This window comes from Petaurus breviceps, unplaced genomic scaffold (assembly GCF_028583685.1).
Source record: "Petaurus breviceps papuanus isolate PSGF00001 unplaced genomic scaffold, PetGlider_PUasm1.0 229, whole genome shotgun sequence".
NCBI lineage: Eukaryota > Metazoa > Chordata > Mammalia > Diprotodontia > Petauridae > Petaurus > Petaurus breviceps.
The window spans coordinates 37,978,058-37,993,367 of NW_027185903.1; the positions used below are offsets into that span (position 1 = coordinate 37,978,058).

The following is a 15,310-nucleotide window of genomic DNA, read 5'->3' on the forward strand; positions in this document are numbered from 1 at the left end:
GGAGGTTTAATGACTTGGCCAGTATTAGACAATTATATAGGTAACCTGGGGTTCAAACCTGCGTCATTTACATAAGATTCTCCTCCTAGAGGATGCTGACTCAGCTCTGAACACCTGGAGAGGGGAGGAGCTGGAGACACACAGAATGGGGCTGCATCCTCTCCACCAATGAGGAGAGTTTTACGCAAATGAGCCCAGCCTTAACCCCCAGGTCTCAGTCCTAGCAGAGATGGTATTCAAACCCAGGTCTTTTGCTCCTCTGGGCAGCATTCTTTCCAGCATGCTTCTCATGAAGAGACATTTTAGTTTTAGAAAAATTAAGTTTATTTGACCTTTAAGTAAAAAGAGGCATATTGTCTCAGAAGTCTTCTGGAAAGAGCATATATATGTACAAAGGAAGTCATCCTGTTTCTGGCACTTACCCCCTACCTGACTTTGAGGTGAGATCTCTCTGGGCCTCAGTTTCTTAATCTGTCGAGTGAAGGGGTTGGACTAGATGGCCTCAAGATCCACGATACTATCCATGGAGATGGGATTGTGTCCACCCTCCCAGGGGAACTCCCCCTGAGGAAACTCCCGTTATCCACGAAGATTGGTAGCTGCTCGGCAACTTGGTCTTCAAAAGTTACCTGTGACTTCCTTAGGGCCTCAAAACCAGAACGTGTCAGAGAAAGAAGTGGGGTGTGTGTGTGTGTGTGTGTGTGTGTGTGTGTGTGTGTGTGTGTTTAACCATGTTCTAAATATGGGGCTGGCAATGCAATTTCCCTCTCCTCAGCCTAAAAATTTTAACTTACTGAATTATTTGATAAGCCTTTTTTCTCTTTGAATGGGGCTTAACACAAGTAAGATCTTCCAAAGGGACTTCATCATCAGTCTAGTATGTCTTAGTTGAAGCTTCCAACAGTTCATAATTAGTTCAGTAACTCAATCACACCCCAACCCCCCACAATAATGCTGTGTGGGCATTATTCCAGCATTAGAATCCTTGTGGAATTTGTTCTTTTTCCAGTGGCACATCCCCCTCTTTGTGGGCCTCTCTTTCAACTCCTTTGTTGTATTAGAGGTTGGGCTCTGAATGTTCTATTTACAGTGTCTTCTACATTTAAATTTTCCATGAGTACCTAATCCCTCCAGGGGATGGACTGCCACACTGGTGGACATAAGCCATCCTCCAGCCCAAGTTTCTAAACACTAGGCTACATGCCTGCCATCAAAATCATACACCTGTCTGGGAAAACATTTATAGTACAGGTGGAAAATCACTTCACAGAAAAGCTTACTGAAGGAGAAATAGGGTTAGGCACGCTAAGGCAGACTAGCCGGTGAGGTTTGCTTGGTTTCTGCCCCTCCCCATGTGGGGCCACACTCCCAAATTCAATTTTCTGGGGGGTAATAGTGTCATGATGTATTTAAGCCATTCTTCTTTATAGATCTTCAAAGAATGAGAACAAAGAATTGGGTTCCTTGTATTTTGTCTGTGCCAGCTCAAACAGACTTAAAATGGCAAATACAGTGTGCTTGACGTCTCTTTGAAACCAGAGGACCTACCCATCAGAACTGAGGCTGCTTTGGACTAGGTGACAGGTGGATCTAATACGTACTGAACAGGCCCTACCTAGGCAAGGCAGACAATTGGAAAAGAACCACTCCCCCTAAACCAGTAGGTAAACCAGGAAGCAGGAGGGAACAGGGGAACGGGAGGGAGGGGCCAACAAGGGAATGTGCTAGCATGTGAAGCAGGCAGAGATCAGCCTGTGAAATCTGTAATCTGGATGTCTGAATTTTCATTTTAACTCAGCAAAAGCCCTAGAATTGAGCAAGGTAAGCAAAGTAGGACCTTAATTCTAAAGAGAGATATGTAATTTTAAAAATGCTCATAAAGATGCTAATGCAATTCAACAGATGTTTATTTAAGCATTTGTTATGTGCAAGGCACTTGGGCAAAATCAGGGGATGCTAAGGAAACAATCCCCACCTTTTGTTTTTTTTTGGGGGGGGGAGGAGGCAAGGCAATTGGGGTTAAGTGACTTGCCCAAGGTCACACAGCTAGTAAGTGTGTCAAGTGTCTGAGGCCGAATTTGACCTCGGGTCCTCCTGACTCCAGGGCCAATCCCTACCTTTAAGGTGATTATGTGCTTGGGGAAGGGTGTGGTGGATGCAGACACATAAGGAGGTATGATAAAAGGCAGGGACTAAATCGGGCAAAGAAGATGACTCTGGAAAAGTTGAGAGAGGCTACAATGGAGGGGGTAACAGTTGTACTTCTGATTCCCAAACGTGTTGGTTACATGTGGTTTAAATGAGCAGAAGGATGGGCAGGCAGGGATGCAGAAGTGGTGGGAAAAGAAGGGAACTCATTTACTGAGACTGGGGAAAAAGTTTGGGGGGAGGGTAAGGAGGTTGTCACAAAAAATAAAGTAGGATGTTACCTTGCTGTCTGGCTCTTAGACCATGTGCTCCAGTGATGGTGGAGTGGATAGAATGCTGAACCTGGAGTTAAGAAAATGTGAGTTCCTGCCTCAGACACTTGACACTTACTAGCTATGTGACCTTGGGCAAGTCACTTAACCCCAATTGTCTTGCCTTCCCCCCGTCAAAAAAAAAATGTGAGTTCAAATCCTGCCTCTGACACTTAAGAGCTGTGGGACTCTGGGCAGGTCATCTCATCTGTAAAGTTAATAACACATAAAGTAGTTAAAGCTTAAAGTGCTTTATAAATGCAAGCCATTTTTGTTATTACTAGCATGAAACTGATTCTTTAAAGGCTCAGTCTAGAGTGGGCCTGAGCCTGTAGGTGGAGTTTAGTCTAACTGCTCCCTGCCTCAGTTTTCTTACCTGCAAAATGGGTCTAATAAAACCTTTCTCCCAGGGTTGTTGTGAAGATCAAGTGTTTTGCAAACCTTAAAGCATTCTGTATAAATGTGAGCTATTGTTATTTTTGTCCTTGCTATAGTTGAATGAATTCCCTAAAGGCTCAGCCTGGAGTGGACTTGAATCTGTAGGTGGCAGTTAGTTATCCTCAGAAGTGGGGATCAAAAGATCCTGGAGATAATGCCGGGCTGTGCTGCATTCAATAGTTGAGGGCACCTGGAGATCTGGCTGCCGGTTCTTGTCTCCGCTTACTAAGCAAGAGGCATAAAACCGGGTCAGAGAGATGTTCCAGATTATAAGGCAAGAAGGAACAGGAGAAGCCCTCCAATCCAGCACCAGAAATCCCCTCTACAACAGACCAGACAAGGGATCACTGGGTCTTTGCTGGAAAACCATTAATGAGGGAAACTCACTGAAGCCCATTCAGCTTTGGAAGAACACTCAAGCTCTTCATCACCTCAAGTCTTAATCGACTTCCTCCCATCAATGTTGGCTCTTTGAGCCCCCCCACCGCCACCCCAGGCCACTCGGAACAATGCTAATATCTCTTATCAGTGACAGCTCTTCACATAAAAACATCTCCCTTGCCCCATGTAAGCTTTTCTACAATATGAAACATAATGAATGTTTACCAAGAATTTGACATACGTTTGTCCAACTAGAACCTTCCAGAAATCCTGTGAATCAGGAACTAATATTATCTTCACTTTACAGATGAGGAAACTGAGGCTTAAGTGGTTAAGTGACTTGCCTAGGGTCATGAAGTTTACTAAGTACCAAATGTAGGATTCAAACCCAGGCCTTCTTGACCCTAAGTCTACTATTCTGTCCTCTAGGCCTCATTGCTTTTGAACATCCACAGCTGTGTCAACCAATCCTCACATGGGGTAATCTTTAGGCTGCCCACAGGCAGCTAGGTGACTCAGTGGATCCAGTGTTGGGCTTAGAGTCAGGGAGACCTGAATTCAGATCTCATCCTCAGACACTAGCTGTGTGACCTTGGACAAGTGCCTTAACTTGGGTCTGCTTCAGTTTCCACAACTCTAAAATGGGGATAATAATAATACTTGCCCACCATGGTTTATTGTGAGAATCAAATGAGATAATATTTGTAAAGCCCCATTCTGATGGCCAAGGCTTCTGGCTTCTAAGAGATGTCAAATATACTGTTCTGATGCCATAAAGCTGTGTGAGCTGTCTAATAACGCACATTTAGTCCAACTGCTCCCACGCCCTAAGGAGCCCAATTCTTAGCACAGTGCCTGACATATAGCAAGGTCTTAATATATGCTTCTTATCTCCCTGCCTGATTCCTTCTACCATTCCCCTTTCCCCTCTTCCTTCCTTCCTTTCTTCTTTCCCTCCCTCCCTCCTTCCTTCCTTTCTTCCTTCCCTTCTTCCCTCCCTTCCTTAAGTCTTTCCTTCCTCCCTCCCTTCCTTATTTCTTTCCTTTCTCCCTTCCTTCCTTCCTGCCATTTACCATCCTGACTGCCATCTTCTGGATAGTCTCCAGCTTGTCCTTACCCTTCCTAAGGTGTAGTTCCCATACTAAACAGGATTACTGATATTCGCTGAACAGGGAAAAGTGTATTGACTAGAATGAGGATGGGATCATTGCCTCCCTACTCCTGGGCATTAAGCCTCTTTTAAAGAAAGCTAAGATTCCATTAGCTATTTTGGCTGCCACATCACACTGTTTACTCATATTGAGCAACTAGTTCACTAAAAACCCCAGATCTGTCTCAGGCAACTCTGATCTAGGCATATCTCCACCATCTAGTAGATATGAAATTAAATTTGTGAATGCAACTCTAAGACTTTTACTGTTCTTGTTAAATTTCACCTTGATAGTCAGCAAATGTTGTCTTTTGGGTTCTTTTTGGACTCTAACTCCCTCCCCTAATATATTGGCCTCCCCTCCCAGTTTGTGTCATCTACAAATTTAATAAGCATGTCATCCATATTTTTATGCAAATTGTGAAACAAGTGCAGATTCCTGAGGCACTCCCTTAGAGATATCCTTCTATTTAAGCTGATATCAAAACCATTAATAAGACCTTTGGGGTTGAGCTCCTCAACAAGTTCTGACGCTATCTCATCGTACTGTTGCATTGCATTGTATTGTACTGTATCTTGTTGTACTATTATTTATTCTCTGCCCCTCTTTCCTTGTCTAATCCACACTTCTCTGTCTTGCATATAAGAATAGGGTGAGATACTTTATCAAAAGCTTCATTAAAATCTAGGTTAACCATATTCATGGTACTCCCCGATCTACAAGTCTAGTAACTTTGTCTACAAAAAATTATGATGTTAGTTTGATGTGACTCGTTCTTGATAAAGTCCGACTAGCTCTTTGTGATTCTCTCACCCTTCAGCATCCATCCACACTTTGCACCCCACCCTCTTGCTCCTGTTGTCGAATTTCTCCTGGAATTTCCAATCTGAAGAAGGGCCCAGGCCAGTCATCCTTCATTCCTCTGCCTGCTCTGGATACTGGGGAACCTTCCTTGCATTCTCCCTCTTTTCACTCCCACATATAGATTCATATATGTATATATATATATACCCATTTATTTATAACATATACATATATGTCAGTTTCTATTTCTTTCTATTATACATATATACATATTATGTATATATGTGTGTGTGTATAGATATATATGTCTTCTTCTTTTAGAATGTAAGTTCCTTGTAGGTAAGTACAGTCTTTGTTTATTTTTGTATCCTCAGCACTTAGCACAGAACCTGACTAGCAAAAACAATATATCGGGGCGGCTAGGTGGCACAGTGAGTAGAGCGCCAGCCCTGGAGTCAGAAGGACCTAAGTTTGGATCCAGCCTCAGACACTTAACACCCCCCCCCCCAAAAAAAAACCACCCCTTTGACCTTGGGGGAATTTTTTAACCCCAAATTCCCCCCAAAAAAAGAAAAAAAAAAAAAGCTTAATATATCCTTGTTACCTCAATTTTTCTAGACTCTCACTAACCATCCCTTTCATAATAAAATCTAGAATTTTGCCAAGAATTGATATAAATCTTATTCTGTCCCCTCCTACCTTTCAAAAAGCATCATCCTATCTGTCTGTTTCTAATCCTTTGGTGCCCCTCCCTTACTCCACAATCATTCCAAGATTCCATTCCAATATGAAAGTAATTCATCCATCACATCCAACACATCCATCACCTTGGGATGTAGTATTATCTCTTCCTGGTAACAGGAGCTCATTAAGGGCGGAGAGGCTTTGTTTTATACTGTTAGCCTCTCTCTACTTATATTAGGTTTTAGCTTACTCTTCCCCCTTTTCATTCCTTCTTTTCTCATCTAAAGATCATCCTTGTTGACAGAACCAATAAAAGGAAAATAAGACTTAGCCAGTTCTGTCTTCTCTCTGATTTCCGTTGTCACTATGCCCATCCTACACAGCCAGAAGGCCTTTGCCTTTCTTTGATTCTCTTTTTTTTCCCAATAAAGCTTTAAAAAAGATAAGACGGGTTTTTTGTTGTCAGATCATTTCCTCTCCTGCCTCAGCTCATTCTGAGCATTAGCACTCCTGACACTATTCTTATAGGATTAACTATGCCATGATTTTGTGTTCAGCCTCTTTTCCTTACCCCTGCTACCATTTTCTGATTATGCCTTTCTGAAATCTAAATTGGTAAATTAGTTCCATCCATATTATCTTGTTAAAAAAAACTGGCCTTCTCCCTCCCCTATAATTATTTCACTTTGTGTCCTTGGAATTTCCCTTTTGAGAGCTTCTCTTCCCTCCTGATCTGACTTAATTTGTGGAAGGTGAGCTCTCTTTCAAGACCAAATGACAGGGGTGGCTAGGTGTCACAGTGAATAGACCAGCCCTGGAGTCAGGAGGACCTGAGTTCAAATTCGACCTCAGACACTTAACACTTACTAGCCATGTGACCTTGGGCAAGTCACTTAACCCCAATTGATCTGCCTTCCCCCCTCCAAAAAGAAAAAAGAAAACTAGTCTCATCTTCTTCCTGACTCCAGGCCCAGCACTCTGTACAAATGGACAGTGAGGTGGCACAGTGGATAGAACACTAGGCTTGGAATTAGGAAGACTCATCTTCCTGAGTTCAAATCCAACCCCAGATACTTACTAGCTGTGTGACCCTGGGCAAGTCACTCAACCCTCTTCACCTCGGTTTCCTCATCTGTAAAATGAACTGGAAAAGGAAATGGCCAACCACTCCAGTATCTTGCCGAGAAAGCTCCAAATGGGGCCACAGAGAGTCGAATACTAGTGAAAAGTTTCAACAACAATAATAGCTAGCATTTATATAGTGCTTTAAGGTTTGCGCAATGCTTTACATGGGTCATCTCATACGATCCTCACAACAAACCTACGAGTTAGGGTCTGTTATTATTATTATCCCCATTTTACAGATGAGGAAACTGAGACATAGACAAGTTAAATAATTTGCTCAAAGTTATAGAACTGGTAAGTGTCTGAGCAGGATTCAAACTCGGGTCCTCCTGCCTCTAAGTCCTAAGCTGTGCCACCTAGGTGTTTAATATCTGAATGTTTTTAGTGGGAAATTAAAGTGAATACAAGGAATCTCTGACTTTTGTTCTTAGCCAAAACAATTTAATTGAACTGTCCAGGACACTTCCTGAGTGTTGTATATGACACCGGGGACCATGTGGAAGCCTTTCCAGGGGTCAGTCCTCCAGATACTGGTCCTTAGCCCCTCAGGCTGTGTTGGGGTCTCCTTTCTGAGGCTGACAGGTACCAATGTCCTGTCCTCTCGAGGGGACTAAGACAAGGGGCTTGGTTATGACCTGCTTACTGAACAACAAACGTGTCAGATGGAGTTATGACGATGCTCGGTCATATGCCCTTTCCCCTCTTGTGCCTGGCTTTTGTTTTCTGGCTTTCTGTCTGTATTTTTCCCTTTTCCCTGAGGTCCCTGTCTCTCTTTGTGCTATTAGAATGAATGGGGAAAAAATTAATCCTAATCTTTTCTACATTTATTTGAGGGTAGCTAAGTGGCACGGTGAATAGAGTACTGGGCCTGGAGTCAGGAAGACTCATCTTCCTGAGTTCAAATTTGATTTCTTCCTTAACTAAAATCCAGCCTCAGACAACTACTAGCTGTGTGACCCTGGGCAAATCACTTAACTCTTTTTGCCTCAGTTTACTCATCTGTAAAATGAGCTGGAGAATGAAATGGCAAATCACCCTAGTATCTTTGCCAAGAAAACCCCAAGTAGGGTCACAAAGAGCTGAATATAACCAAAACGACTGAACCAAAGCAACCGCCACCACAATACTGATTTGAACTGTTGAATAGAAAGATGTGGTGAAAATCTGAAAACAAAACAAAACAAAGCAACACAACAACAAAACCTGGCTATTGTCTTTCCTGTTCTCTGCTCAGAGGGGACTCTTCCTCCACTAAGATGCAGCCCTAATGCCATTTTCAAAGAATCTCGCCAGATTTGAATTCTTCTGACATTTCCAAAGAGTTTTTTAGGGGAAGCCCTGAAGTATATTAGAAATGAAAATGGTGTCAGGAAACTTGGATTTAGTCCTTGCTTTCCAGCTATCTAGCTGTGTGTGACCTTGGGCAAGTCACTGCCTTGGAGGGTCACCATTTGCTCATTAATAAAATGGAAGGCAGTTTGGTGGCTCAGTAGTTAGAGTGTTGGGCTTAGAATCAGGAAGGCCTGAGTTCAAATCCTGCCTTAAAACTTACAAGTTATGTGATGCTGGGTAAGTCACTCTCTTAGCTTCAGTTTCCTCATCTATAAAATGAGGATAACAGCACCTCACAGGATTGCTGATGAGATAACACGTGAAGTGCTTTGCAAACCTTAGAACACTTCTCAATGCTAGCTGTTATTACTACTATTACAATCAAAAAGTCATGTTGAGTTATTTCTAAGGTCCTCCCCCAGCTCCACGTTCCAATTCTATGAGTCAGACCTCAGATAATTCTCTAGTTGGCTTGCAAGAACTCTCTCAACCTCTCGAGTCTCATATTTATTTCATGACCAGACTAGGTGTCTCAGCAGGGGCTTCCAGTACTTTGGACACAGCCAGCTGACAGGCCTCCTCACGGGCCTCCTGAGCTTTCCTGGGTATGCAGATGCGCCATTTGGGAAATTTACGTGGACACTCTAGACAGGGCTTCTGATTAGTTTCCTGACATAGTTTAGAAATAAGGTAGATTAGGGCGGCTAGGTGGCAAAGTGAATAGAGCACCTGGCCCTGGAGTCAGGAGGACCTGAATTCAAATGCGGCCTCAGATACTCAACACAAAAACTAACCGTGTGACCTTGGGCAAATCACTTAACCCCAATTGCCCTACCTTCCCCCTTCAAAAAAAAAAAAAGAAGAAGAAAGAAAGAAGGCAGATCATGCCATAGCATCATAAGATGAGGTCTTGGGAGCCAGAGACAGTCGAAAGTCTCAGGCAAGTCAGGAAAAATAGCAAAGGAGTTTGCTCCAGACTTGGTTTGTGTGTAAGCTCCATAGTGCAGGTGCGCTCAAGCATCTTTCGAACCGAGTCTAACAAAGGCAAAGCTTTGATCCAGGCCTTCCCCCTCCCCCATACACAGTTTCTCCAACTCGGGGCCAGGGCGCACCCCATTGTGCTCCCCCAGATGATGCTGCTCTAGGCTGGCTTATGCTCCAGTTAAGCCGAGAGCTTTTTGGAGTGTCATTTGTGAAGTGCTTTCACTGTGTCTAAAGAACCCCAAAATGGGGTCAAGAGCAAACACAACTGAAATGACTCAATGACAACAACAACAATGGAAATGTCACACAATTCAGATTCAAGTCTGGTGCTAAATGTGTGAAGTTTATAGGAGAGCTCTGGTGCTTAGTGCTGGAAGGGACCTCGAGGTCATCTAGTCTAAAGGCTTTATTTTTGGTTCAGTTCAGTCATTTTTCAGTCATGTCTGACTCTTCATGACCCCATTAGGGGTTTCCTTGGCAAAGACATTGGAGTGGTTTGCCATTTCCTTCTCCAGCTCATTTCACAGATAAGGAAATTGAGGCAAATAAAGTTAAGTGACTTGCCCAGGGTCACACAGCTAGTAAGTATCTGAAGCTGGATTTTAACTCAAGAAGAGAAGTCTTCCAGGCTTTATTTTACACTTGAGAAAACTGAGAGCCAGAGGCTAAGTGACTTAATCAAGGTCACTCGGCTACAAAGTGGCAGAGATAGAATTAGAACCCAGGTCTAGTGACCACAGCTCTCTTTCCACTGTGCCACAAGATGGAATAAGATGTGGTGAAGCTGGTCTTACATGTCATGTCACTCAACCTTTCCCTATGACAGATGAAGAAACTGAGGCCCGGTGAGCAAAAATGGCTAGCACAGTAAGTATCCAAGGAGGACTCTAACTGGCCTCTCGAGGGCGGGGACTACACAGAAGCACAGTTTTAACCCCAATCGTATTCCATCCAAGAAATATGTATTAAGTGGTTATTCTGTTCAAGGTGGGAAAGAAGAGGAGGCTTGTCAGAGGTCCCAGATATCACAGAGAGGACTCATTTACCCAAGCCAGTTTGGCTGACTCCTATTTCTTAACAGACTGTACATTGATGAAGGGAGAGAGCGCCAGGGCTGAATTAGCCACAGACTTGTTCCTTCTGTATCAGTAACATCATTTACATTGGTTATTCATTAGGACAGGGTAGGGAACCTAGGGCCTTGAGGCCACATGTGTCCTCTACGTCCTCAAGTGCAGCCCTTTGGCTGAATCCAAACTTCACAGGACAAATCCCCTTAATAAAAGGCCACACCTGAGAACCTAGTAAGTCACATGTGTCCTTGAGGCCGTAGGTTCCCCACTGCACTAGGAAATAGAATACACAATAAATGACCCCTGAGACCTCGTGCTTTGGTGGTCAACGTTCTTTCCATTTGACTCTGTGGTCTCCTCAATAACCTGAACGCCGTGTCCATTATCCTTTTTAAATTCCCATACCTTGTGCCCCAGAATCCATGAAATTCAACAAGCTGACTCAGCACCTCCTCTTGGCAGGGCACTGTGGTGTCCTGTAGTAGATAGAGATTGGTCTCAAAGGCAATTGGGTTCAGATCCTGCCTCTGACATATACTGGCTATGTGACTGTGAGCAAGTCATTTAACCTCTCAGTGCCCCAACCAGCTATCTAAGAGTATAAATTGCAGAGAGGATGCTAATCTGCGTTGGCAGAGGGACTTTCCTCACATGGAAGTTTTCTGTATCAGTGAAATCACAGACCCTATCCCTTTCCAAATAAAATGAAGGTCTTCCATATGACTGAAAAGTAATAGGGATTCCAGGTCCTACACAGCCTGTCCTTGGCAATGACCTTCGAGTATCAGTTCACTGATGTCTCCAAACATACATTCTGTTGACAACTTTCACTTCCGAGCTCCTGACTCGAAGCTACAAGCTCATCTATGATTGCAAAAGTCATTAAAAGGGAAGCTGGGGGAAATTAGTCACTAAAGTACCAGAAAGTTCTCAAATGTAACATAAAAACAAGAGGGTGGGAAAGGCTATTAGACAGCTATTATGCCTCAGATAGAACAACAGCAAAGACAGACCCCAAAAAGAAAAATTCATTTACGTTCATTCAAACCTATTTGGCTGATTCCTAGTTCTTAACTGACTGTATGACAAAGGAAATTAACTGACAAAGGAAATAAGTGTCAGGGCCGAATTCACTGCTTTCTTGTTGCTTCTTTACCGGTAGAATCTAAAACAAAACTGAATCACTTCCATTTGAATTATCTTAGGAAAATTCTGAAGATCACCCGGCAGGATAAGGTACCAGACACTGAGGTCCTTACTCCAATGAACTAAACTGCCAAGCATTCAAACTCTGCGTCAGAGATCTCAATTCCAATGGGCTGGCCATAGTGTTCAAATGCAAACCGTATGTTTGCTGAAAAGACTATCTTATGGAGAACTCACACAGGACAGGCATTCACATGGTGGTCAGAAGAAGTGATACAAGGACACTCTCAAGGTCTCTCTTAACTTTGGAATTGATTGTATGACATGGGAAGCACTGGCACAGGACCACTCAGCATGGCGTGCCCACGTAAGAGAAGGTACAGTGCTCTACGAGCAAAGCAGAATTGAAACAGCTCAAAGGAAGCGAGGATGCACTAATTTAGAGAATGCACACCAAATGTTCACATGGACCATTTGTGCCCAACCTGTGGTACAGCATTCCAAGCTCATATTGGTCTGATCAGCCGCAATCGGACACATTGAAACTTGACTCTAGCATAGCAATGTCATTTTGGTCCTCTCTGAGAATGAAGGACAGCAACCAACCAACCAGTAGAATCATTTACATTGACCCTTTCCTCTTGTCTTATAAATTGGTAGTCATAAGATGGGAGTTAACTATGTTATTATTCTCATGAGGGTTTATCACATATGGTACTCGGTATAGAGGAGCAACTAGGTTGTACAGTGGACAGACTGTCAGTCCTGGAGTCAGGAAGACTCATCTTCCTGAGTTCAAATCTGACCTCAGACTGTAACTAGCTGTGTGACCCTGGGCAAGCCACTTAACCCTGTTTGCCTCAGTCTCCTCATCTGTAAAATGAACTGGAGAAGAAAATGGCAAAACCACTCCGGTATCTTTGCCAAGAAAATCCTGAATGGGGCCACAAAGTCAGTCATGACTGAAAAACAACTCAACGACAATTCAGTATGGAGGAGTGGATATTTTACCTGTCATACTTAATTTTCCTCCATGCTTTCATGCACGCTTAACTGATTCAGGCATCTAATGTTGATGCAATCATTCTTTGCTTAGGTAGCAAGGACACAGTGCCAAAACGTCAACTTGCTTAGAATTAAACAAAAGTTGTAGTATTTGTAACCAAATGCTAATTTTCTCAATAAAAAGGAAGAATCTATATTCTAAAAAGTTAAATAAAAGGGTGCTTTTTAATATAGCTAACTTATTTAAACTTAAGGTGTTTGGGGGGACAAGTCCAATCCAAGAATTTTCTCTAGCTCTCCATCTACCGGTGATTGTAACCAATGTATGCAAAAAATTTGTACAAAGTACGGGAAAATTGTTGGCAGAAAAGTGTGAAACTTTTACTTTGTAATATAACTAGAAAAGATGTTTGAGATCACTCCCCAGGGTCATAGAGGCAGAATTGGAAGGGATCTCGGAGGTCTTCCAATCAAAACCTCATTTTGCAGATAAGAAAACTGAGATCAGGGGGTGGCTAGGTGGTGCAGTGAATAGAGCATCAGCCCTGGAGTCAGGAAGATGTGAGTCCAAATCCAGCCTCAGACACCTGACATACTTATTAGCCGTGTGACCTTGGGCAAGTCAACCCCAATTGCCCTGCCCTTTTCCCTCTAAAAAAAAAAAGAAAACTGAGATCAGGGAACTGAAGTGACTTACCCCAAGGCCATACATGTTGTAAGCATCAGAGATGGGATTTGGAACCAACTCTTCTTGCTCCAGAGTCAGGGACTCTGACTATTGGGAAAATCCAGTCCGCTCATTTCCAGATGAGGAAACTGAGGTCTAGACAAGCCACTTGCTCATGATCACAGGACCAGACTTAAGATCATGGCCCAGGTCTCCTGATACCTACTTAATGGTCCTTCTCCCACATCATCCCATTTCCCTGTCTTAGCACCTTCTTCCCTATGCTCTAAGTTGGTTTAGTTATATAATGACTGGCTTCTGCCCCATCAGGAAAAGGATCCTTGTTCTAGAATTCCATGTACAGGTTTATGGTACTCTCAGACCTTAACTGAAACTGCTATCTCCAAAGCTGCCTAGTCTAAAAGCAATTCTGCTTTGCTCCTAGAGCATTGCACCTTCTCTTATGTGGGCACGCCATTCTGAGCAGTCCTGTGCTAGTGCCTCCCATGTCGTACAATCAATTCCCATTCTCCTTAACCTCTCTGCAGCATTTACCATTGTTGACACCCTCCTCTCCCTAGATACTCCTTCATTTTTTTTTTGGAGGGGGGAAGGTAGGGCAGTTGGGGTTAAGTGACTTGCCCAAGGTCAGATGGCTAGTTTTTGTGTTAAGTGTCTGAGACCGGATTTGAACTCAGGTCCTTTTGACGCCAGGGTCAGCTGTTCTATTCACTTCACCACCTAGCCGCCCCAATACTCTTTCGTTTATGGGTTTTTGAGATACCTCTCTCAGGGTTGTCTTCCTACTTATCTGACTGCTCCCTAGTCTCCTTTATTAGTGGTACAAACCAAGGTAATTGAATATGCTTTGTTATTTTTTTAAAATCTTGGTTTATATATCAAATTACTTACCATCTTGGGGAAGGAGGAGGAAAAAGAGGGAGGGAGAAAATTTGGAACTCAAAATATTTTTTTTAATGAATCCTAAAATTGTCTTTACGTGTAATTGGGAAAGAAAATAAAACATTTTAGATTTTTTTTTTTAAACCTTGGTTTAACATTTTGTGATAAAGTGACTTCTAGGGCAGGTCCTAAGTTTGATTTATTTTGTTACTTGGTTTTAATGGTCATCATAGCTAAAAAAAGATATCTCACAAAGATAAGTAGTTCCAAATGGAAGAAATGCATCATTGGATGTGCTTACTAAAACATGATACTCATTTTTCAATCTCATCTACCAATTATGCAAAGGTTTTGATTGAAATTCAGCTGGTAAATTTCCATCTTCCTAGATTGAAGGTGGAAATCTGGAAATATTGCATTTTTTCTATTCTTTACAAGTGAGTCCAAAAGGCACTGAGAATTTACACTTGGAAAATTTTTAAATAGGTCAGAAAATTTGGATTTCACTTTGTGAAATTTGGGTTTCACTTTTGTGCAGATAAGTTTTTACAGCTGACATTTTCAGCAGCAAAAGTAAATTTTCATTTTTTTAAATTTTTCAAATGCTTTATTAACTTTTGATTTACAACATTCATTTCCATCAGATTTTGAGTTACAAATTTTCTCCCCGTTTTTCCCCTACCCACCGCCCCAAAATAGCAGTCCCACAGGATATCCCCTCCTCCAATCTGCTCTCTCCCATATTTTCTCCCATACCCCTTTGGACATTTCCAGTGGATCTCTATGCCCCAGTGCCTGTGTATCTTATTTCCCAATTACATGTAAAAGAGTATTAATAATAGTGTGTGTGTATGTATATATATATATATATATATATATTTGAGTATTTGATTTTAAAACTTTGAATTTCAGATTCATTCCCTTCCTCCCTTGTCACTCTCCCTTACTGGGAAGACAAGCAGTTCAGTATAGGTTGTACATGTGTGGCTAATGCAAAACAATAACATAGTAGATACATTGTAAAAGACTGACTATATTTCCTTCCCTCTTATCCCACCTCCCATTTGTTCTATTCTCTACTTTGATCCGTCCCTTTTCAAAACTGGGTGCTTCCAACTTCCCTCCCCCCCAGCATGCCCTCCCTTCCATCATCCCCCT

The 15,310-nt window shown here is 42.5% G+C and overlaps 1 protein-coding gene and 1 long non-coding RNA gene across 2 annotated transcripts in view; both read left to right on the forward strand.

The window, feature by feature from the left end:
- Positions 1–15,310, forward strand: part of SLC38A9 (solute carrier family 38 member 9) — a 171,293-nt gene that overhangs the window by 147,155 nt on the left and 8,828 nt on the right. The window lies entirely within an intron of this gene.
- On the forward strand, positions 1,688–12,798 carry LOC138167525 (uncharacterized). The gene is made up of 2 exons (XR_011169915.1): positions 1,688–1,821; positions 11,637–12,798. It is a non-coding gene; the product is annotated as an uncharacterized lncRNA (long non-coding RNA).